The following is a 25,352-nucleotide window of genomic DNA, read 5'->3' on the forward strand; positions in this document are numbered from 1 at the left end:
ATTCCTGGAGGGTATGTTTTCAGATGTCACGTACACCGGATCCGAGGAAACTTCAACCCCAGCGGGACGGACCATGAACAAAAGTGAAAACAAGGGCTACCTGGGCAGGTAGAGAGGACAAGCTGTGCACACATTAACGTGAACGTGGTTATCACTTCCTTGTTTTCCTGGACTCCTTATAAGGCATACGGGGAAAATTCATTCAGGTAAAGGTTTCTGTCAGTCCAGTCACTCTGGGTCCTAGAGCGACCCAGCCCAGAGACAGTGTTTGCGCTGTGCAACAACCCTTCTAAAGCTCCTTCAAAAAACACCTTTAATTGTGCCCCGAGGGGAGAAGGATCATTAAGATTGCCAAGTGAGTATACCTGGAGAAAAGAAAAAATCCCAGGTTTTCAGATTTCCTGATGTGGAGGGAAACTCATAAAGGCAAATGTGAAGGAAAAAATCCCAAACTAATCACAGATTAAAACTGAGGATTTTGCTTCAGTACTTCAAGATACCAAGCACATTGATTTTATTAATATTCCAAACTGAAAGGGAATTGCTGCAGTTGTAGATTTTTCTTTACTATACAGAAGGAGGAATCATTTTATTCCCAGTACAGCAACTGACTTGAAAAAAGAATCATGTCAGCCTTAACTCTGCCTAATAAATGGCCGAACATTCTGCAGCACAGAAAAAACTGCATAACAAGTTATTGCTATCTCTCCTCCACCTTCCCAGCCTGAAATGAATGCAAAATATGTATTTCCTACCACCTTATTAAAAGGAAATAAAATTTCTTATTTCCAGATTTTATGTCTTCCCGTCTTTTATGCTCTGCTATTGTCTGTTTAAAAAGAAATTTTCAAGACGAGTCCTGTCTTTTCATAAGTATTTGCAATAGTCAAAATAGGGATGGGTCTGTATTAGTTAAATTCAACATGCCTGAAACATTCCTGGGCATTGAGGCCAACTGGCACAGAAAAACCTGAGTTTATGATTGCAAAGTACCTATTGGGACCATTCTAGCAACCAAATTGTGCCCAGAAACTGTTTGCAGTGAGTGTTGATTGGAAGAGGTCAAATTCATGCCAGGGAGCATTTTAGCAGTCTAATAGCATAGACAATCTCATTCTAGTGCCTGGAAATATTCCCAGGCCCATCCAATTTTACTAGTGTTTACACAGACTAGGGTAGTTTCAATAGCAACACTGGATTACATCAGGACTACCTTTGCTCTGCCCTGGCGTTCCCACCCCTTCGCTCTCACCACTCATCGCTCGTGTCCAAGCACGCCGCGTCTCAAACGGATCCAACCAAAACCCAATCACCTTCTGTGGGGAAGGTGGAGGGCTGGTTTCCATCTGGTTTTGTCCCTTAAGCCCTGTGGCTGCCCGGTCCAGAGTTCAAGCCAGAGCTGGCAGGAAAGGTGAGAATACGTTAGGCCAAATTTAGCCCAGTTTAGGCTGTTGTGGAACCGTATCTTAACATTTCTATTTACAACAACATTCCTAAATCTCCTTCAACTGCTCTCTATGCCTCAGAGTGCCCTTTGTAAAGGACTTGCTCAGCTACAGCAATTTTCTGTGGCATGAAAAAAGCACTGATTAGATTATGTTCCCTCAGTTTGTGAAGACACAACTCTGGGAGAACACTCTGTTATTACATAAGGTCAAAAAGAAGTGGAATCAACCAAAAGTGTTTGCTCTCGCTAAGAAAAACATCCTCCTGTAATATGCCACTCAAATATCCTACTTCCCTGGGTCTGACTGACATTTGTGTATGTGTCCTTTAAGACTGTTACTCTGTCTACAGCCTTGCAGCCCCCCAACACCCAGTGCTTTCTCTTTCAGTGTAGAAGGTCACCTTGTAGCTCTCACGGCTGCTGACCCCTGGTAACAGCAACATTTCAAAGCACAGGGCTTGGTGGCAGTGCTCCAGCCACCAGCAGTGTCTCAAACTAAGGACCAGCCAGCTGAACAGCTGGCAATTAGCAAACACTTATTCTTGGATTCAAGATATCAAACTTTGAAGTACAGAGAGAATTAGTAATGCAGCCTACATAAAACTTACAAATTCTATTTGATATTATCAGTTCCCCACTTGCTTGTGAGGTAATATTTTATATAGGTCTTGACAAGAATGGCATGGCTGGCGGCTAAGTGCCTGCCTCTGAGTGAGGTGGCTGCCATAGACTAGCTGAATTAAGCCTTTCCTGAAGAAAATAGCTAAGTTATTGCAAATTATTAGGAATCTATTAGATTATTAAGAGATGTATTAGATCTCCCTGGATTGTCTGGAGAGAGCAGAGAAGGAAAAGAAAGTAGCAGAATAAGCAACAACAAAAACAGACAAGGAAAAAAAATTGAGAGCAGGGGTCTAAGAGATGTCCTGAAAGAGAGACAGTGTACACCAAGAGTAAACCTTGGGCAAGGGAAGAATACCCAGACATGAGTCTTGTTTTGAAACAACATCTATGAAAATGAAAGGTAAGTTGACCAGGAAGTTCCTCTACTAGATCAATGCTTTGTTTGTTTTAATTATCACTAGAAGAGTAGAATCTCAGTCTGGAGTAGCCATGCTGATGTGGGAAGCATGTGTAAAATGCTTTGGGGTCATTACTTGATTTAACAACAGGGTTCCCGGTCTTCATAAGGTTTTTAACATAGTCTCACATCACCTGCCCAAAGTAAAGACATTGATTCAATGAGACAAATACAACAAAAAGGAAGTTTATAGCACAGAAAGAACACAATTATGATTGTTTCCATCAGCCACTATATAATTTCAGAGCAAATTCTGGTCTCTATTAAATCAGAGTGACAGTTTTTAAATGACACATCCGAAGGGAAAACAGCTGTTTATCGTTCAGTGTAGGCAGTGCTGAACAATGCAAGTCTTCCCTCCATTCCTGGCACAAATATAGCCCTGCCCTCTCAGCTTCACACACAAGCCAGCCCTTGATTCCCAGTGACCTAGTCATGCCCACTCACACCCTGAAAGCCTGGAAAAGCATGGAACAATTTAAAGTCTGAATGTCCCTCAGCTGAGATGATTCTCAATATTTACAAAGGTGCAGGGAGGCACCTCCTGTGCTTGAGAAAAGCTTTCTCAAGTTTGTGAGGTAGAGTCTCCCTTCTCTCCACCCTTTTCTTACTCATCAATGCACCTGGGAGAGGCAAAGGGCTGCACTCCTTAGGTCAGAGGCAGGTTGCTTTGTACCTGAATCATCTGGTGGCTTTATTCTCTGTCTGGTTGGCTTCCCAATCCAATCCTCAAAGCTCCTGACAATCTCTAGCAGGGAATCAAAGTAGACTTTAAAAAGTCAAACTTTTTAACCTGAAAGGTAGTAAGTGAAGATTCTACAAAAGTCTACAGGTTAAAACACTTCTCTCCCAAAGAAGACATATGTTCCATAGCTGCATGGTCAAGTGCTTCCATACTCTTGGGCCAGCAGAAATGGAAAGCATTTTCTTTGGAGAGTCTGCACAGAAATATATGCCCCAGCAGCCTGACAGACCCAGTTCCAAAGAACAGCAATGGCAGGTGTTTCAGAGGATGCCTGTCACTTAGCTAAACAATGAAGGCTGGAAAAAGTTTCTAAGCTTGAAACTTTGATTCATCTTTAAGGAGTATCCACACAGTGGTGTGAGAGTTCTGCCCACAGGCCAGTCCAGCACAGACAGAAACCACACACAAGTACTGCACAGATGCTGCAAGGACTGTCCTGTGTCTGTCTCTGCTGCAGTACAGATCTGACAGTGCTTTAGGGAGAGCTGGCAAAACATTTCAAGAGGAAGCAACAATCCCTAACAAACAGTTGTATTTAAAGGGGAAATTCACAGTGAAGGTGAAAGTAACAAATCAGCAAAATCAGAAACTTTTGCTTCTTTAATTATTTTGCTCCTTCTGGTTTTTTAGTTGATACATCTGCTCTCTCTTTCTTTATTAATCATCATGGTGGGACATGGGTATTGCTCCAACAGAAAATGACATCCATTCAAAGAAACTGCTGTAAGCATTTGAGTCCTGTATGAATGACCTGGAGCTGGCTGAAAGCAAAGATCTGAACATACAGTGATGGAGCTGCTTCATTCCAGCTCCTGTGTTTTGGGGTGTGCTAATATCATATCCCAGTAGGGGCCTATGACCAAAACACTTCCCCAGAGCCCAGAGAGACAGGGTCTCTCCTGCCCTCCAGGTGCTGTTTGCAGGCATGGCTACACATGATGGAGTGCAGCTTTGGAAGAAGAGGGGGGGTGTAGCCTCTTCTGGAGGGTCACAGGAGATGGAGAATCACACAGAGGAGGGGAATTTTCCCTTCCAGCTCTGAGCAAAACAAGGTGTTGGGAATTGGTGACTCAGGTTGTGATTCATGCTCTGGTCTCCTCTTGTTTCCAGAGCAGTGTGCTGCTGTTAGAGGAGGGCAGGGAAGGAAGTCAACAACCTGCCTCTGAACAAGCAGAGGGGCAGAGGAGGGAGGAGGGACTGCTCTCCAACTGTACAGTGAGCAGCAGGCAGGAAACTCAGGGTGTTTTCTACTTGTACTCACCTTGCCCACAGCTCTGACCTGGCTGCCTCCAGCCAAGGGCGTGAGGAAACCTTTGTTCTCAGGTTTTTTGGCATGGGTGAGCAAAGTGAAAGATTTGTTTGCTTTTCAGATTTGAAAACACTCTCACACTCCAAGAGAAATAATCAGACCTCTGAACTGCAGAAGGGCTCAGGTGGAACTTGTAGGAAAAGGGAGTGGGGCTGCCAACCAGCCCACGACACTCAAGTTATGCCAGGGACTTCCACACATCCATCAAATCTCACTTGGTTTGTGTTTGCTTTTCTTGGTTTCATGGCACCCCTTGCTCTCCCTGCACTATAAGAATGTGGGGCAGAGACAGCAGAGCAAGATCAGTGCAGGTGGGTGATCAAGCTGGGGATGGGAACTGCACTGAGCTCCACAGCTCCTCAGACCCCTGCACTTTAGCTGAAGAGCTTTTCATAACCTGCTTTGTTCAGATAAATGCTAAATTCAAACCAGACCTGCAGGCCCCATCACAGAAGGGACAAGGTGATGGCTTTGCTGTTGCAACAGCACCAAGGGAAGGCAACCTTGCATCCCAGCCCTGCAGCAGGCCAGGCTTGCTTTTGGAAAAGACTGTAAGGTTGGGTAAACTCAGTGACTTCAGGCCTGACCACCTATATGTAAATTCTAAACTATGGAGCTGAGATTAAATCACTTGAAAAAAGTGATTCTGCTCTGGTTTTACTCACAGAAAATAATTTTATAGCTGACCTTCCTGTGCTTAGACAGAGGTGTAGTGCTTTGTTAAACAGAGTTTGAATAAGGTTATTTTAGAATAACCAAAACAGATAAGAATGCTTATCCTAGCCAAGCAGCAGCTAAATACTGTGAAAGTGGGCTCAGGTACTGCATGAAAGCAGCTCCATTTCTGGAGCCTCCTGGAGCTGTTCTGGGCTGGGCCAGTTCGGTTCCATTCACAGACCCCCAGCGCTCAGGCCACGCGTCCTCGCCAGCGCTGCCGGCTCTTTTGGGAAAAGAGCAGAATTTATGGTTTCAGAAGCCTTTTCTGCAGAGTGCTGCCATCTTATGGCTACTATGCTCCTCTGGAGGAGGAAAATGAGCACTCAAACTCACGTGAGAAAAAGGTGATACTGAGAGTCCTATTACCTTTTAACAATATTTTGCTTTGTGACTTATATAAAAACCTTCGGGGATATTCACATCTTTGTAAAACTGTGTATTCACTTCTATTAGAATTTTAATTTTTTTGCATCCTTTTTTCAAATTCCATCTCTCACATTAAACAGAACATTACTTCCATTGTCTTCGTTACAAGCTTGGTTACAAGCTTCTGAAGTGTCAGGAGTCATTTGTAATATCTTTATCAGTGTAAATTATTACTGTACTTTATAAATCTTGCCTTATTCTTATGTGTTTCTTCTGGAAGCAGTAGGGAAATTTAAACCAACAGTGTCTGCTCACATGCAAACAGGAACATTGGAAAAACAGTATTATACAGAATAATTGCTGCTTCTACAATTCTTAAAGTACTCATCAGAACTGCCAATATTAAATACCTAATAAACACATGCAAAATTAGAAATATATAAATAGAGCCACCTCTAAATAAAAATAAAATCAAACAAAATCAATTCCAAGTATTTTGCTGAGTAATACCAAAAGAATAAGGCAGAGCAGATTTTCTCTAACAATGTTTTCCAAGAGTTCAAAATTATTAATCATGTAAATGCTGTCAATAATATTAGATCCCTCATACCTCACCCTTCTTATCTCATGTTTGTTGTGCTCTAGTTTGACACTTAACAGATTTATCAAAATTTTAAACCAATCTTTAAAAATAGTTAATTCTTAACATTTTGTAGTATGTCAGTATAACACAGGCCAAAGAGTCATGCTTTCTATGGGAACCAATAAATCAACAGAAATTGCAAAAAATACCATTGCCACAGTAAGAAAAAGGAGAGGGCACAGCACTGCAAAGGCTCTTATATATACTGAAATATATATAAGATATATATATCTTATATATATTATATATATAATACATATCTGAGATACTGAAAGTGTGTCCTTTCACCTTACACAGCTGTCTTAATAAACTTACGGAAATCCATCCTAAGTCTGGTCAGACTGCTGGACTCTGGCAGAGAGGCAAAGAGAAAGTGGCTCTACTCACCTTTGTGCAAGAGCTACGTGAATTCTATCATCCAATTTGCAAGCAAATAACTTCCATTTTACTGTGATACCCACACCTGCAGTGGTTTGTCCCTGTCACTCTTACTAGAAGACTGTTTCAGTGACTTTGCTCTTCTCATGGCTGGAAACTGCCTCAGCTCCAGCCTGCATGGACTAACTTTCAATATATATCCATTTATTTTAATGACAACATTGTCTGGCAACTTAAATAGCTTCTTTCCTCCATAGTATTTGCCCTGCCCTTCTTTCCCCTCCCCTTGATGTATTTATAGAGAGCAATTGTATATCCCTCATTCTTTGTTTTGTGCAGAACTGCTTTTCTGCATTTCCTTCAATGTACTTTCTTAATTATGGCTGACAGACCCAGAGGAGCTCTGACCAGGGGAGCCTCCTGCAATGGTGTTTGTACCCAGGTCTCCCTTTTTTAAGTCTCCTACATGATATCTAAGGAGGATCATTTTGGCTTTTCCCATAGCTCCACCTCAGTTCTCTCAGGATCCTTCCACGACTGACCAAGACATTCTGGTCTTTCTCTTTCCCAACCAACTTGCCACAATTTACAACAGAAATCATTTCCACCTCAGTCTGGGTGTGACACAGCACTTGCACTATTAAATTCCACCTCAGTCTGGGTGTGTAGTGCACTTGCACTATTAAATTCTACCTGACACCTCCAGGTCCTTGTTCCTTCAAAACTTTCCAAATTTTATCTTTTCCATATTTTATCTTCACACAATTGTTTAATATTTCTTACAAAATGCATGCAAAATCTCCAGATTACTAAGGTTAGTTAATGAAGATTTAGATGTCAGGTTACTTTCTCCTCTGCCTTTTCTCTCTCCTTTGTTTTGGGAGATCTATAAAGCAAAACTTGATCCTTCACCTGAAAATTTATTTTTTCTTCTTTGAGCAATTTCGGATGGATAACAACCACTGCTTCACTATGAGCCTACTGCACCTTGTTGATAAATTTTTCAAGTTTGTAAATTTTAGCTTTTATTTCTACAGATGCTTCCATTTTTCTCCAAGATCTGGACCATCATCTTTACAGAAAGAAAGAAAGACCATTTTTTTGGCTTGGGCAGTACATACACAGTCTTTAAACTCTACCAGAGAGAGAGTACTTGCCACCTACCAGACTCCCTTTTACTTGTGTGATAGGAGAAACTTTCACTTTTTCAAATATTGTTACAGATGGTATGTCTGCAAACTTGACAGATCTGACTGCACTCTCCGCTTCCAGGTTCCCAAAATACCATTTTCACTGATGATCTGGTATGGAGGGGGCTTTCACTCTCTTTGCTAACTCCTAATATTTTTATTTCTTTTTTAAGGTTTGGTAAGGTGATAGCACTTTTCATTGTCTCCTTACACTACAAATTACAGATTTTAAAATTATTATTTAAATTAAATTTTAATAGGTTTGGAGCCTTCATCCAATTCATATCACTAACTAATTTCTTTAGGTACAATACTTCACAAGGACAAATTTTGAGAAGCCAACAGGCCTATTCTTGTTCATTCTTTCATTTATTTTCAATTTAACCAAGTTGGGATAACTTTAGCTAGGTTATTTTCTACAACCAGCTGCTCTATGTCATCACTACCTAACAAAGATCACCTAGAATAGCATCATGGCAGCCCAGTGACTGCCTGCTGATGAAATCTGCCAGCTATTACACCCTGGAATAACTGGCTCTACTGTTATCAGCGACATTTGCTTTATACTCTATTTCTGACGAGTTAAAATCTCCCGCGGTGAGGCAATGCTTGGGAGCTTCTCTTTCATGCTTGCAGTCATCTGAGTTAGACCTCTCTGGAAAATGTTGCTCCTTAGTGGCCTTTCAGAAGAGCTTTAGCTTGACAGATTCCATTCTGCCCAGGCCACCTCTCTCTGGTTTTATTTCTAGTTTTCTCCAAAGACCACACATTAGTTTAAGTGAGTTTCAGTCACACATCACCCATCCACCATCCTTCAGTAATTGTGGAAGATTTGGGGTCACCTTGGATCCTGCAGCTCTAGCCTGCATTTGCAGTTTTTGTACACAAACTTCTCATCTTCTACGACAATGTGCAAATTATTTTTGAAGTGTCACATCCCTTTTATTCCTAACAGCCAGGCCACACACACCACATTCCCACACATGGACATGTCAGTGTCCATTTTTCTCCCATCTGCTATTTCTTTCTCCCTAAGTTATTCACAATGCTTTGCTTTTCAGAACCGGGCACCAAAATTACTTACAAGTGTCCCCCAACATCCTCTCCTAATTCTTAGAATTCCTTTACTTATTATACTGATGTGTGTGTATGTATATAGATATATATATATATATTTTTATATATATGTATATGTTGTTAACATCTATTATTTTGTAACATGCCACATGATTTGTTATATTATAATGATACCAATTACAGCAATCTTGGTTCCAGAAAATCAGTGCCACGTTTGCTCCAACAGGGCTCATCCAGTTCGTGTGAAAAATCCTCCTTCTCAAAAGCTAAATTCCTTACAACACTCCTCATAACACCAATTCTTAAGACATCTGCTGCTCTTTATTATCTTGCATGCTTTAACACACCCTCTTCAGGAATGAAACCCTGCAGTGCGAGCTTTTCCTTCAGGACAAACCTACTCACACAGATTTCCTCTGGTTTTTGTTCTTCCCACTGCTCATTCCTTTAGTTTTTTATCCTACAATGTGATCTGGTACAGTTATATTTCATCCCATAAATTATTGCACTGTTAGTGGCACTAAAACAGCTTCTGTTTTATAAATGGAATAAATAATAAACTGCATGCACGTACTGTGTGTGCATTTTCCTGGAATACAATCATTTTAGCCCAAAACTATGCTCAGTACTGCTGAACATATATTTATGAGGCAGTTTTAAAATAGCTTCTGTTAAAATAAGTATTTCTGCATGAAAGAGCTAAAGTGAAAGCTTGAATATACTTTTGAACTTGAGTAACTTTGTGAAATGTCTCATCAGCTCTCCTGGAGATATTTTAGTCATTGGGAGTTAATCATTACCTGAAATTATGGGACAAAACCCATTCAGAGCCAGTCTACCAGGTAGTGTTGTGTTGGGGAAGAAATGCAGACACTGACTCATGGCTGTCAGCTATTTATTCAGTCAGTTATGATGTGATTCTTTCCAACATTATTTTTCTTTTGATCTATAGTAAGATACTGATCTGGTGGATGAGATTTTCTCAGTTAGAGCAAGACCCTGTCCACCCTAATCAATAGAGACATTTGAGTGTCAAACTGCCAGAGGAACACCACAAAATTTTAAAACAGTACAAGGAAAATGTAAAGAGGTCAGTGAGTTACCATTAATCTGGAAGAGGCACCTGAGTGCCCCCTAAAATCAGAAAAATTATGCTCAGCAATATCTGAGAATAACAGAAAAAAAAAAACAAACAAGAAAAACTTCAAACAGGTCAAACACTGGTTTGCTCCCAGGACCAAGCCAACCCATGGACGTGGCAACAATCAAACCTCCAGGGAAGAGCAGACACAGGGCTTGGGCTGACACACAGGAGGAGCCTCCCTCTGCAGTTTCCACAGACACAGTCAAGAGCAAACTGGTTCCTAACTCGTGCCTATCAGATGCTCCAGAGCACATTTTCTTTCTATACTACAAAGCCAGGCAAGTTCCCCTCTAGCTGTGTAGTGTGTCAACTTTCTTGCATGTAGGGAAAACAGAAACACCTTCTTCTGCCTGTGTCATATTAATATGAAGATTAGACAAGATGGGTACATGACATAACAGTCAAAAGTCATGGTAAAAATTTTAATTTAGATTATCTAGTAGTGTCAGCACTTGTGGAAAGTGCCTATTTGTCACGTTCTCATGATGTCACAATTTTCTGCCTAATTTTGCGAAATTTGATCAATATTCACAGTTTTAGGCAAACAGAGAAGTAAACAAAACCATTGCAGTTATCTATTCAGACTGTGCTGACACACAGCTATTCACGATGCCTGTGCATCACATTACTGATGAAAACATTCATTTTTACTAGGTCTCCTACATCATCAGTTTGCTCAAGGGGAGTAATAAAGCCTATTTTTCCTTTATCCTGAACTGATGCTTATGTTCTCATACATTACCATCTGATTTGTCCCAACCACTTTAAAAGGAGTGTTCTTCTCTTCTTTCCCTGCTGCTTCAAAATCCTCTCTTGAGTTTATTTGCTGTGCTTGTGGGTTGAGCAATGATAGTTTGATTTAGCTCATGCTTCTGAACTTGCATAGTAACGAATCTTTCAAGACTTGGCCTTTTGCTGACATTCTTCTAAGTTCATGGTTTTCAGGGTGCATAATTTTCTTCATGAACCTGGTATTGTGCTGCCTCTGTTATAGTGAAGCCTGAGGAAGGTCGTTCCTCAGAAGTACTTTCTCTCCTCTTACAACTAGAACAAATCCAGGCTCAGGGTCAGACAAAGCATCACAAGCTCCAACCTGGGCAGCCTTCCTGGCTGAGGAAATTCCTCAGTGCAGTTCTCGTGGCAGAAATCTGACAATCTCTATCTGTTTACAACGTCTATTAACACTGAATAACAGCACAGGCACCACAGAGGCCTTGACTCTATTCCACAAGGATGGCAGGTAAATATTGCCAGAAAAATAACAGTCCACTGTGAGGAGCAGGGGATTTCCAAATCTGAGCCTGAAAGCCTGGGTGGAGGACAGCCAAGCACAAGAGATGTGGAAGCCAGGAAGGGGTCAGAAATGGAGCAAAGCTTGCTGAAGCTGATTTTAAACAACCATTTGAGATATTGGCTGTGGTTGTAATATCCACCACTGTTGGATGAGATTAATTGCTGCTAGCACGGTTCTCAAGGAGGGAAGAAGCATCTTCTAAAGATGCCAAGGTTCATCATTCCAAGTAGGTTTTCTGCCCTGGGGAGAAACGGCAGCATTTGTATTCTCTACCCCCAGACAGTTCCACCGAGTGAAGAAAACCCAATTTCTCCATGATCCTCATAAGACACTTCTGCAGACACAGCCAGAAGGCTTTAGCATATAAGTGCCATTCCTAAGTAGTCTGGCAGAGCCTCATTTCAGGGGCAGCTAGTGCTAAATGAAACCTCATTTGGAGCAGGCTCTACCTCCCACACAAGGGGCCTGCAGAAGGCTGAGGATTGCCTTACCAGCCTTTGGGCTGTCTGGGTCTCAGAAATGGGAAACAAACCCTAAGGAGATGCCCATCCCTGGGTGCACAACTCTGTACCCCTGGAAAAGGATGAGATCCACTGTCAGAGCACCACTACTCCAGTTCTGCTCTGCTAAACACTATCTGCTTTGGGTGCTACTGGAAAAAAGTGCTGAATACAGAAAATCAGATGGATTTGTGGTTTCTTATGTACAAGATACCAGAGAGCAAGACAGATCAGAGTTTTGAATACCATTGAGATGCTAACCAGGTCACAGATGTCAGATTTAAGAGGTATATTCCTATCCTCCTAAACTTTAAAAAAGAAATATTGCTAATGACAGGACTGGCATTTCATGCACTTCCCCAAGCTCCTTCAGTGATAGCATGAATGTTTAATTAAAGCTTTGGCAGAGAAGTAGATCAGGACTACTGTATCCTTTTCCCCTCCAGGCGTGCTTCAGCGAGCTGATGCAGATTGCTTGGTCGGTGAGATATATTGATATTATAAGGTACCATGTGTCAGGCTGAACACATTAAAGGCTGTGTTAAATTTTAACATAGGTCATGAATCACTTAAACTAATTCAGCCAACCAGAACTAGTATGAAAAGTATGAGTAACAGGGGGCTGGTTTTTGTTCTGGTTTTATATAAGCAGGAGGATGAGGCACCCAAGTAAAGGTTCATATGCAACAGCAACTGTAACTCTGTTCATGTAGGAAAGATTCAGACATTTGGATCACAATGCAGAAAGATCTTCATTTTGTTGAAAACCTCATTATAGCTTTCTGAGAATTAAAATTTTGATAGCGTGGTTTGGGGGAGCCTTCTAACACCATTAACTCTGATATAAAATAATAAACAGTGTATATGAAGCAAAACATTTTTAAAATAAGTTTTCCCTGACATCTCCTGAAGGGAGAACAGGGTATGTTCAAAGTGAATGCTGCCTTTATTAGTTTTTCTCTTTTTCACCATTTATTGGCATTGTTAGCTAAATTTTCTTTCAAAGGTGTTCTACTGAAAATTTATTGTGGCTTAAACTGCAAACATAGTCATTAAAGTGCACTGAATAGTCTTTTGGCTTTACTTGCACAAATAATGACTGTATGCTCTACACAACATGATAAGTATTCACATGATCTTACATACTTTGAGCAATATGTCATCATGATTCACCACTCTTTATCTCTATTTATTTTTGCTGATTTTGCTTCTTTTATAGCTCACCTCTGTCAAGACCAGCACACAGCTCCTTTTAAACACAAGCTTAACCACACCTAGACATGCAAGCTCAGCTGGGCAAAGAGGTGATGTTTTCATCAGATTAACAGTTTGCCTTTCTATTTCAGTAGCACAGAAACAACCCTGTTCTCTGAAAAAAACCTTCATTTTTTCCTCCTTGTTGTAGGATGTGCATTGAAGAAGCATCTGACAATGACGTCCACTGAGGACTATTATTAGAAGCACTTGCTGCAATAAAGTTTACTCATTCACTTTCTGCACATTCTTGTGGTATCTCAGAACCTGTGCCCGTCACTGGGGACAGCACAGGAGCCCTCACTGAGCTCTGCCAGAAGGAAAGGCACTGCTTTTGGCGTTGGGAATAGCAGGAGCTCCAGAGCGAAAGACCATTGTTGTGAAGCGGCACAATCATCAGAGCTGGTGGCACAGCACGAGCAGGGCTGGGAGCAGTGCAGCCAGAGATGCAGTAACAGGTCTGTTCATAGCCCTGCTTTTCCCCAGGGGACGGCGTCTTGCGAGTGACTTCATTAACTGCTGACAGCAGACAGACTGCGCGCTGGGAGCGAGAGGGAAACACTCATCAGATGGCCCCAGCCACAACTGAGGAAACGCTCAGAAGAGATAACTGGCAAGCGTGGAGCTTTCCTCACTGCTCAGGAGGAGTTAGTCACATCCCTGAATGCAGGGCTCTGTTTCTTTTCTTTCAGCAGGGCGTACAGAATTGCCCAGCACAAAGGGTGCTGCTGTCGATTCAGTGCACCCTTGGAATCTGCCCAGGCTGTAGAACACGGCATCTGAATTCCAGATTGGTTGCTAGTTGGAGGAAAACCCCCCAAATATCTTGGCATCTGTTTCTTTTAATAGGCAGGAGAAGAGAGCCACCAAGCCTCGTTACCTGTTGTTCCAGTCCTTGCTGTGTGACCTCCTGCACTGTCAGTGGGACTCCCCTCACTGCGTGGCCAGCAGGATGAGTGTTCTCCTTGGCGTTCCCAAGGCACTTACTCACAGAACAGGGTCACACAGCCCAAATTGTCTCTATCTTAAAACCAGGGATCCTCACTCCATCCACAAGTGTAAAAACCTCCATCCTTACTGAACCAGCTCGGAGGCTGTTTGTCTGCCTGTGCCCTCCACCCTTCAAAAGGCCTCAGTAACAGCTAAAGACCTGAAACACGAGACTTTCTACACACAGGTACTTCCTAATTTTCTCCAAAAATTTACAGAAAAATGTGTTGCCTTACCTGCTGCTCCCCAGTGCACTTGAACATTTCTTGTGTGCAGAGCAGATTCTCTGGCGTTGCAGACATCCTTGCACCACAGCCCAGCTTTCTGCAGGATCACAGAGAGCTTCTCTTTTCCACATGGCAGCTGCCTTGCTTCTCACCAGCACTGAAGTCAAGCCTCTGTTTTAAATGCACTCCACCATCCTGCTCCTTCAAACTTCAGTTTTCTCTGTGGATCCTCCAGGCTTACCAAGTGTCTGTATTTCAAACATTAATACTTTGATTACTGTCTTTCTTTAGCAGACATTCTACTCTCCAAACCCGACCTCCTATAGAAAGTCTGACAAAAACTGGCCTAAAATGCCAGTAGTCAAAATCCTGTCCTTCCCAGAGGAAACACTACTGGTCCTTCATAACCAAGCAGGCTATTTATAGGAATGGTGACAGTGTGTCTAACTCCACAGCACAATGAGAATGAGGCAGTCCAGACAAGACAGGATGATAGAGGCTGTTCATAAAATCAAAACTGGAATTCATGTGCTGTACATCAAGAGGGATCTAAGCGACCACTTTCTTTTCCCATTTCAGAGGGAAGAAATAAAGGCCCTCTTAGCACAGGGACACACAACACACTGTCCCTGGCACAATTAATCCATTATTCTAAAGAATAATGTTGAAGTTTTGTATTTGTTATAATCCTAATCTCCCCTCTTTCTGCAGGGCAGTGCTTCCACCTCACAGGCACCTGCTTTCACACTTCCCAAAGGAGCTTCTTCCTCATAAACTGCATTGTATGTTCATCTTAATAGACAGAAAGCCAGGTTCTTTGATCTGAGCAGCAAAACACAATTAGTTTGGGATAGAGAACAGAGGAATCCCAGACAAGCCCCAGACAAAAGCAGAAATGGCAGGGAGGCAGAATTACCTTAGGGAATGCACAAGGAAGCATCAGTGCCAGCTGGGTTACAAATCAGAGCAGCAAGCAGCTGTAACACTCTTCTGAGGAACTGGGTGGGAAGGCAGGCATAAAGAGCAGAGGCAGCCCAGTGTTCACGTCATCTCCCTGGGCAGTAGTTAAGGGGCTGGGGGAGCACTGTAAGAAAAAAGACATAAAAAATAGCCAGAGATGAACTGAGGATCTAAAATTGTCCTAGGGATGCACCTAGCTGAGAATTAGAAAAACCTGGGAAGAGGCAGGGAAATGGCATTTCTCGGAGTGGGGCTGGAAGCTGCAGAGCCTGGGGCACCCTGCACTGGCACAGTGGCTCAGCAGGCCCCTTCCCCACGGCCAGGCTGCTCTGACACAGGGGCAGACCCCACGGGTCCCTCACCACCAGTATTGCTAATAACTAGAACTGAATTTGTACTTAGATATGTACTTCAAGAAAAAATATTACCCAGGTTGTCTGCAGCTGTAGCAACTCATTACCATAATTTTAATTTTAATTTTTTTCTTCATACAGGCAGAGAATTAAAAATCAATTTCCTTCTTAAATAAAAATCTGAGGCCGGATACATCCCACACATAATTCTGTAATTTCAGGTCCCCCTGACTGATTATTTCTTCAGTAATCCCTAAAGATCTAGAGTGGAAAATTTGAAGGGAAAGAAGATGTTTGTTAAACACAACTATATGTGCCTTAATGCACAGACAATAAGTAAGACCAGAAAATATTTTGCCTGCAATAAAATGCAGACTCCTTTAATCCCCAGAAATTCACTGCTTTTCTTCAGAGCAAACATTTATTGGTAATGCACACTTCCCTGAACTGGGTGAAACTCACAGCTGCAAGAACAGTGGTGGTAAACCAGAGGACCAGACATGAAATGAACAAAACCACGTGTAAAATTATTTTTGAGAAGCCCAGTGAAATTAAATGCTGTCATTGCTTAAGACAATCTACCTCACTGAGTGTATTAAATTTGCCCAGATGCATCCCTGAGAGCAAAAAATGTAGCTGCCTGGCATAAAACATAAAAGAGATACAGAAACCAAACAAACTCCTATGGGAGGACTTTATCAAAGCAGGGAAAATAAAGTCCTTTATACCCCTGTTATACAAAATTAAGTAATAGAAATACCTGAATATTTTATGGGACAGATTCATCTGAGATATATTTATTCAAGGCCAAAAACCTCAGGCCAATGTCCTTGAAGACATTTACTTAATTTTGGTTAAACTTTTGGGTCAAAAAAATGCTAAGTTATATCACTTTACATCCTGAAGGACAAATACTGCCTTTGCTTGATTTGTAGTTTAAAAGTGTGCTGTGGGCAGTGATGGAAGACTTTATATGTTTTTACTTCTATTACAGTGTGGCTTCAATCAGAAACAGAACTTTGTGGTAGAAATGGAACAAATATCATATGTATATATCCAACTCATACCCAGAAATTCAACCCAGGCCAATTAATTCTATAGCAGAAGAGGTAAATTTTTCACAGAAGTTGCTGGAGAGGAGGCATGGCAGTGGGGATGGACTCAGAGCATGGTGCAATCTGTAAGTAAAGAGCACCTGAAGGATGAATGGACTGAGAAGGGACTTGGTGAGGCTTCAGGAAAGGATGAGCTTTGCCTCTGCTGTCTGGTGGGGGGACTGCTGAGCACTGTGCTGGGGACAAACGAAGGCACCACTCAGGGTCTGCCCCAGACCAAACACAGTGCCAGAAATCACTGCTCAGAACAGAACTGAGCAGCAAACACAAGAGTTTTACTCTATCAGTCATAAGCCTGAGGGAAGTGAAATGTAATGTAGTGCTAATAGGCTCAAAGTGTCAGTAAGGAAAATTTAGATCAGAATATGATGTTCATAATTAATAAAACAAGTAACTCTTGTACCAGGCAATAAACGGTTACAGGTCTCATGCAGGACTGAATTATTAACAACACCACAGATCATTTCATTGCAATGTTATAATTTTTTTTAGACATTCTTAATGCAATAAAACATCTGAACAAGCCAGAGTGAGCATTATTATTATTATTAATAATTAGGCTGCATAAATGAGCACTAGCTTTTTAAAAAATCAAAGATATTAAACTCCTGAATAGTAGAGCAACGCTGACAAAACAGCTAAACTTCAAACATACTATTTTCCTAGGCAAATCAATTTCTGAAAAACCTTACAAGGTAAAGGATATACCCCTAAACCTTTCATGTTTTTAATGCAAATTATGAAAATAAATGATCATTAAATAATTTATATGTATTTCATGATGAGTTATATTCTTTTTTGCAGGCAGCATAGTATTTTATTAAGAAATTTGTTGGAATCACAGGGAAATTGTTTAAAAAATATTTTTTTTAATTCATCATTTGAATGTACTTTTTAATATTATTAACTGCAAATTAGAGTGATAACAGGAACAGACCTAGAATATGTGCTCTGAGGCCTATAATGATGCATTGCACTACTTACCATTCAGGACAGACCTTTCAATTCAGAAAGTGCTGAATGCATTACCAGGCCCATTGTCCAGAACCTCTGCCAGACAGATCATTTGTCTCTATTGTGGTAATAAAGAGCTTCCTGGCATTCTGCTATTAAGAAACCAGAAGTAATATATTAGTTTCACTTTACCTCTGCTACTCAATAACGAGCACATACAATGGAGCACACACTTCAGAAGGCTATGAAGACAGCATTCTATTGAATGACAGACTGTCTGGTTGATTTACATGGAATACCAAGTGCTCGTATGAGAAAAGGTTAAAATTAGATTGACGAGCAAATGTGCTACCAGACTGCTGGCTGACAAATGGCAAAGTTATGCCAACGTATTACTTATTCTGGAGGCGCCCAAGAAGCAAGCAGGAGGATAGTAATTCATGTGCTAAAATATATTCCCATTTAGCATAAACAAAGAGTCCTCAGGGTCTGCAACAGGAACATATTAGCTACATGTAATTTATGCCAACCAGTAAGTCAGTGGAACAATTTCCTTATTAGATATGGAATTTGAATGACTTGTATTTTCTTATGGCAAGAGTGGGCTGCTCTACTGTCATTTAAATGATTTCAGAATAATGCCCTGATGAATGACTACATTGTTCTTCCAATAAATTGACTGTTGTGCTACATCCTCCTTCCTGCTACCAGCCCCACAATGAAAATAGAGATTAGTCATGTAGCTTTTCACAGTGGCTCTTGGATTATAGTCTGGCTGCTTCTTGGTCACCACAAAGAGCAGGCCAGTCCAGTAGTGGTGACTCCTTTCCCTTTCTCTTTTCCTTTCAGGAAGTCCTGTTGAGATCCATACTAAAACTTGCTCCCTAAAAGGTGTGAACTAAAGAAAAATTATGACTTGCCCAAATAAAGGCAGTTTGAGCTCTGAAATTCAGCAGCAAAGACGCATCACGAACTGACCTTTGTGCTCTGGGCGTGTCTGCAGGTCTGGAAGTGACGTTTCATGATTCTATGGGTACAAACATCAATCCATCAGAGATACAGGGCACCTCTGCAAGCATCAGCTTTAATGATTAGAAGCTGCATTTTGGTGATAATGAGTAACAACCAGTCAGATGTGCCTCAATTTTGGTTTATGAGGGAAAAACAACATTCTGAAAGAGATGGAAACAAATTACTGATGCCTGCCACTTTTTAACTAATTTTACACAATTCAACTAATTACACAGTGGAAAGCTGTCACTGTATGAAGTGGACAATGCAAAACTGTATCCTTCTCCCTTAGCGGCCGATGTCAATTCTGCAGTTTACTCCTGTGGAATTAGAGATTGGCTATAAAGTGAATTTTTCAACATGTGAACATGAATTTAAAAGGAATTTACAAGGCAGACAATATGGGCTTGAACCTGCTCTTCATTGGAACAACTTTTTGATATTTTGTTAATATGAAATTTCATTAACACTAAAGCTTTAACAGACCCAAACCCATTTGCCAACCTGTTTCCTTAGGGAAAAGTGCTCTTATTTCCTTTCCAATTGCCATGACAGACAGCAAGTTAGGGGAGGGAGTTAATTGCCCCATTAGTCATCACCTTGTCAGGATGACTGGCAGTCAGTAGCCTTCAGGCTTGCATGAAAAGCTAAAGCCAGTTGAGATCCTCTTAAGTCTGGACGGGAGAGACACCTCTGGACCTGCTGCCCCTCAGTGACACCTGGAAAGCTGGTCCAATATTTTATGCCAGGTCTTTCATATGTCTGTTAGTTCTTCTTCTTCCAAAACTCCTGTCAAGTAACAGGGGAGGGGAACAAAATGGAATTCAAGGTTTGAACCCCATCAGGTTCTCTTTCTAGCCTCCTCTTCCTCCTGCAACTCTAGTCTTGCAAGTCCCTGGTGACCAAAGATGCACAGGAGCAATTTGTTACTATCTAAAATAATCCACTAGAGTGCAAAATAGCCTCTATAAAAAGAGCAGCCATTTCTGGAAAAATCTCTGCTTTAAAGCTATGATATACTAAATGGAGTTCACCACCAGAGCCCTCACAAGTAGCTGCTGGAAGCAGTTATTAAAGTAGGTATTAGGCTAGACTCAGACCTTGTGCAAACAGTTGCAGCTCCCGCGAGCACGATCGCACTGACAGCCTGGTTTCAGTCCTCTGGGCAAGAGAGAGGCAAAAAAGTGAGAGACGCTAGCAGAGCATCTGCTGGTTAGATCAAAAAAAGTCTGTCTTGTTGGCAGAGCTATTGTCCTTTGGTCACACCAATCCTAATTTGAGTCCTGCTTGCAGCAGCATAGAAAACCTGTGACAAACACAGTCATGCTGACATCGAGCTGGATGCCAAAAGAAGATAATCACAAGTATTTGAGACTGCAAAGAAAAAAAAATTTAAACCCCCAAAAAACAAAACAAAACATTCCAAAGCCACACACAGGAAAGTAAAGCTTTCAGGTCTGAAACTGACTGGGGGGGGGGGGATGGAAATTTTGTCTTTTCCTCCCCAGCCTTTATTCAACACTAAAAAAAAAAAAAATCCTCAAAAATTGCAAACACATGCCTGGATCAGATCTTTTTCCAGAAATTCAAGTCTGTGTCTGTGCACTGTTTAGCCTAAAGCTAGGGTGTATGCAAAACAGAGAAATACTTTATATTTCCAGACTTACAGTATTTTTATTCATGACTGTCTGTGAACTCTCCCACTTGTTCTGATTGCTCTTTGGGTCTTTTATTGTGTCTGATACAGCAATCTGGCCTGGTCCAGAAGTGAATCATCTAATTGCTTTGAAGACTGACAAAATCCCTGGCAGAGATTAACAAATGCTTCTTGTAGTCCACATCTAAGAGCAAGTCTGTGCAGGTCAGAGCCACTGGTCAGCCCTCAGGCCCTGGTGATGAATTGCAAGGCTGTGTCCAGCAGAACCAGAGGGGAACAAAATAATCCAAAATGCATTGGCAACATGATTCTCCCTGACCAAAAGGGATGCTGCAAAAAGCTTCTGAGATCTAAAGCACTAACTGAAGCACTAACTATCCTCTGTGGGTTATGGTTAATTATTCATTAGATTCAAGCTGTGCAGATAAAGACAAGCAGCAAAAATATCTATTTCTGCAGGCCCCTTCACCCACCTGCCACATCTGTATTAGTCACCTGGACTGATTTGTAAGGAGGCCTCTTCAGTGATCACTGACAGGTTTTCTTGAATGAACTTTGCAAAAAATGAGCTGCCTTTTCTATATAACTTTAAATACTTAGAATAATTTTGGTTTGTAGTACAGATTTTTCATTTAGCCCCCAAGACACCAATTTACTTTCACAGCTTTATTTATTTCCTGAGAAGGTATTTGTTTGTTTTACACTGTGTTTGGAATGAATATGCTTTAAATTATCATGGATCTTATAAAGATATAGCAATAATAAAACAGATTCTCCCTAGAGTACATGAAAACAGACAGGCTTTGAGTTAATGGGAAAAATATTTCTAACTCTGGTCTGGGTTGAACCTTTGCAGGCTGCTTGACTTCTTCAGAATTCCTTTGCTGTTTTTCTCCTTTTGTTTGTCACTCACCAATTCTCCCTGATCTTGCATGGAGCATTTGTGTTTCTGGTGACATTGAGGTTTCTATCAGATTCTTTTATTTCTCCCTCCCCTTGCCTGCTGTGCACTGAAGGTATCCTTACCTGTTTCATTAACCAACCCCCCACTAGTTTTTATTTTCTTCTAAGACAACCCTTTTGTTATCTTAATGAGGACCAAAAATACCTTCTCAGAAACGTGAGCACTTGCATTGTATTGTGCAAAGGCAGGATGAGGTTTTGCTTTCAATAACAGGTAAATAAGCGCTCCACAATGACGTGCTGTGAACGGGTGTTCACAGGTATTTTGTGATAATTTCGGTTTATCCCGCTGCCCTCTGGCGGATCCACCGGGAGCTGTTGGAGCTCCGGGGAAGATCCGCGGCCGTGGGAGGCTCTGCCCTCCCCGCTCCCCGCACGGCACCACAGCCAAGGGCGGCAGCGGCGGAGGGAGCCCGGGTCCGGCCGCACAGAGCATCCCTCGGAGCCCGGGTCCGGCCGCACAGAGCATCCCTCGGAGCCCGGGTCCGGCCGCACAGAGCATCCCTCGGAGCCCGGGGCTCTGCCCCGCACTCACCTGCTGAGCCCAACTAACCAAGGGCAGCCCCAGCAGCTGCCTTGGCTGATGCAGCACAACGCTGCTCAGGAAATGAACTGCAGGCTCCAGCGGGGCAGCAGCACGGCAGGGCTGATCAGGTGATCCCCACTTGGAAGAGATGGGCTGTGCATATGTGGACTGTAATACATCGAATGGGGTGGTTTGTCCTGAACTGCTTTTCCAGAGACAGCTGGCTAGTTTCATCCACAAAATACTTTTGAGGAGAGGAATTTCTGTAACTGATTAATTTTTTAAATTGTTTTTTAATAACTGAAATCTGGATTTTCAATGCTGTTGTACAAAATTCACCCTAGAACAGAGGGTAAGGCTTTGCTGTTTCTACAGACACCACAGCAAAGACAGAGCTAGAGCACTCTTAAATATGAACAGTTTACCTAGAAACAACTAAAACCCCAAATGTTCCCCCTCTCATGCACAAGCTTACTTCCCTGCTGCTGTCTTTGTTCCATAACTTCTGCAGCTCAGGGCACAGAGACTTGCTTGAATGCACAAATGGCAAAAGGCCTTTGCTGTGTGGAGCCTGGGAGCTGCTGATGAGCTGCCTCCTTCCCACTCACGTCAGAAGCCTCTGCCTGCTGGCAGCTGGAACTTGTTGAAGTTTGGAAAGTGAGCAGAGCAGGGCTAAAGGAGGTCAGGAACTGACGGTCCATGCAGCTGCTAACTTCTGGAGCATTTAATTCTACTGAGCTGCACTGGCCTCTTAGAGCTGTTTGAAATCTAGTTTTCATTCTGTTCTGGCAAAGACAGCAACACTTGGAGCTCTTTGAGTACTCTTTCTTCCAACTGCATTTGAATGTTTTCCTGACTCAAGAAAGACCTGGAGTATGTCAGCCCTTGCTGCAGCCCCTGTCCTGTGCCTCCCTTCCCTCTCCACAGCTCCCTGCGCATGAGGGCCCAACCCTGATCCAGCCCAGTTGTGTAACCTTGCTCAGAGTTCTGGAAAAAAACCTGTGAGAAAGTTTGGAGAGATAAGAAAGGTAAAATTATAGACAGAGCTAGAGCTAGTGGGACAGGACTGCAGGCAGCTCGAGGGTTTAAGAGGGAAAGCAGCAATGTCAAAAGGGTATAAAATCTAAAGGAAGAGAAGAGCAAGGCAAGTCAAGAAGCATCAGGTCAGTCCATTTCTTGGGGCAAGGCATCCATGCCAGGGGCCCTGCTGGAGCTTGGCAGAAGACAGAAATGTGGCAATGTTGAGGGTCTGCTCCTGGGAGCTGCAGGGACTGAGCCTTCCCCTCCTGCCCAATGTCTGCATGGCCAGCAAAGGCACTGCTGGTACCTTGCTGGGTGAGCAGGGTCACGCTCAGCCCAATGGCTCGTGACATTCTTTATTTTCTGTGAGCTGGTCAATAAATAACTGCTTCACGTGCCTGGTTATGTATATTCTGCTTACAGATTATCTTTGAGATAAGATACTAAAGATACCAGAACGAATTGATGCAAAAACAAGCTGGTAACAAATGCCTGTAAATACATTTTTCGGTGTTTAAACATTCAAAAAAAAAAAAAAAAAACCCAAAAATTTAGCAGTGTTTTCTCATTGGTATGAAAGTACTTCCCATTGGGAAAAGGCTGAAGCACACAAAGGAAAGGTAATTTTCTATTTGTACTTAGAAAAAGCTAAAACTATTTACCAAAACATAACATTTATTAGTAAATTTTCTCTTGGGCTTGTTCAATCATTGCTTTATTCCATTACCCTTAAGTGCTTCACAGACATTGCTTAAAACCATCGTCCCTGTGTGTGAGTTTCAGGTGGTTAAAATACTTGGGAAAACTTCTACTGCAGATGATGTCTTTAAAATCAGCAGAGTGCATGTGCAGAGACCATTTTACAAATATTATTCCCCTTGCTAACACTTGCATGTGGGACTCTGAAACAATGACCCTTCTCAGAAAGCTGCCTGAGCAGGTTGACCCGAACACCTGCGGGGTGCATGCGGGAAGTCTTTAGGGTGCCACATACCTTCATTCCTTCAGTGCTCCAAAAATCCCTTTGTATTGCAGTGAAGCTGTCAAGAGAGGTCAGTTTATTCAGCTGAAGGGAGACCAACACAACACAGCAGAATTCAGAACACCACTGATGCAGATACTGCGTGAGGGGATAGTGTTGAAAAAGGCAAGGTATCTTTAACAGTTAAGGCTTGCCTGTGGAGAAGCTGGCCTTTCTTCTTGGACGTGGAAAAACACCCCAATAGTATTTTCCTGTGATATGATGTCTTCTTTACTACAGAAGTGGGCTGCACAGATTTGTCAGATGGTAGATGTGGTTAGAGCTGTCCTGAAAAGGAAAGACTGACTCATTCCACATGCAGGCTTTTACACCCTCCCTCTGATCGCTGCACGGTAAATCTTTGCCGCTCTGACATCAGCTTGGCTTTTCTTAGTCACTGAAAGAGAAGTTGCCAAACAGAATAGGTTTTGTATATCCTAACCCCTATTCTGGAGAGAATTAATGGACTGAGTCTGAAAGCCAAAAGCCTCAGATTTGTTTGGGTTAATCGATGCCAGAATTTGTTGGCGGGGGAAGGATACGGATGATCTTTCACAGTTGAAAGAGTACGTCAGTGTGGCAAGCGTTTGGAAGGTAACACGTCTTAAATGCCACCAAACAACACACTGGCTTTCACAAGAAGGCACTGCTGGACAGGACAGATTATCTCATTCCAACACATGTGGAAGTTCAAAAAAATTTTGGAGTGGTTGACTACAGAAAAAGCAACAAGTGCAGTGAAGTGTGCACAGGAGGAGTAGGAGTACAAACCCATACAAATATTCTGGCATATAAAATGCATTTCTGATATGATCTTTCTGTGGAAGATTAGGTCAATCATGACTTTATCTGGTATGGTGGAGGAACCACAGCATAAATTAAAGCTAGAAGGGGAGAGCAAAACAGCACTTACTAACTTTTTTCCCCTGAAAAGCTAACACACAGTACCAGCCAAGTGCTTTAGACTACTTTGATTACTCTGTTCTAGCCCAATATATGCAGTCATTAGCAAGGCTCAGTTGCTCAACAGTACTTGGTTATACTCCTTGCTTGCACTTTCTGGCACCTGCCCAGAGTAGCTAATTTAGAAAAGAGAGAAAGATAAAAAATTATGTTCAGTGCCTAAAGAAAGGCTACCATGTAATCACTAACAACCAAAAAACAACAGGGTTGGTGCATGATCTTGCACAAAACATTTATATTGGTACACAATCATCCTACATTAATCTGATACTTACCCATATTTGTTAACAGGTAAAAAACATTATTAGCAGCAAGTTTGCAAGTAGAGTTCAAAATAGGTTGTATGCAAGAGGATGGAGTCAATGTTGAGCAAACTAGTTGGTAATGACTTTTATTATATACAGTATTATATATATATAATATATATATTATATATTTATTCTATAC

Source organism: Fringilla coelebs (genome assembly GCF_963513975.1).
Source record: "Fringilla coelebs genome assembly, chromosome: 7".
Lineage (NCBI taxonomy): Eukaryota > Metazoa > Chordata > Aves > Passeriformes > Fringillidae > Fringilla > Fringilla coelebs.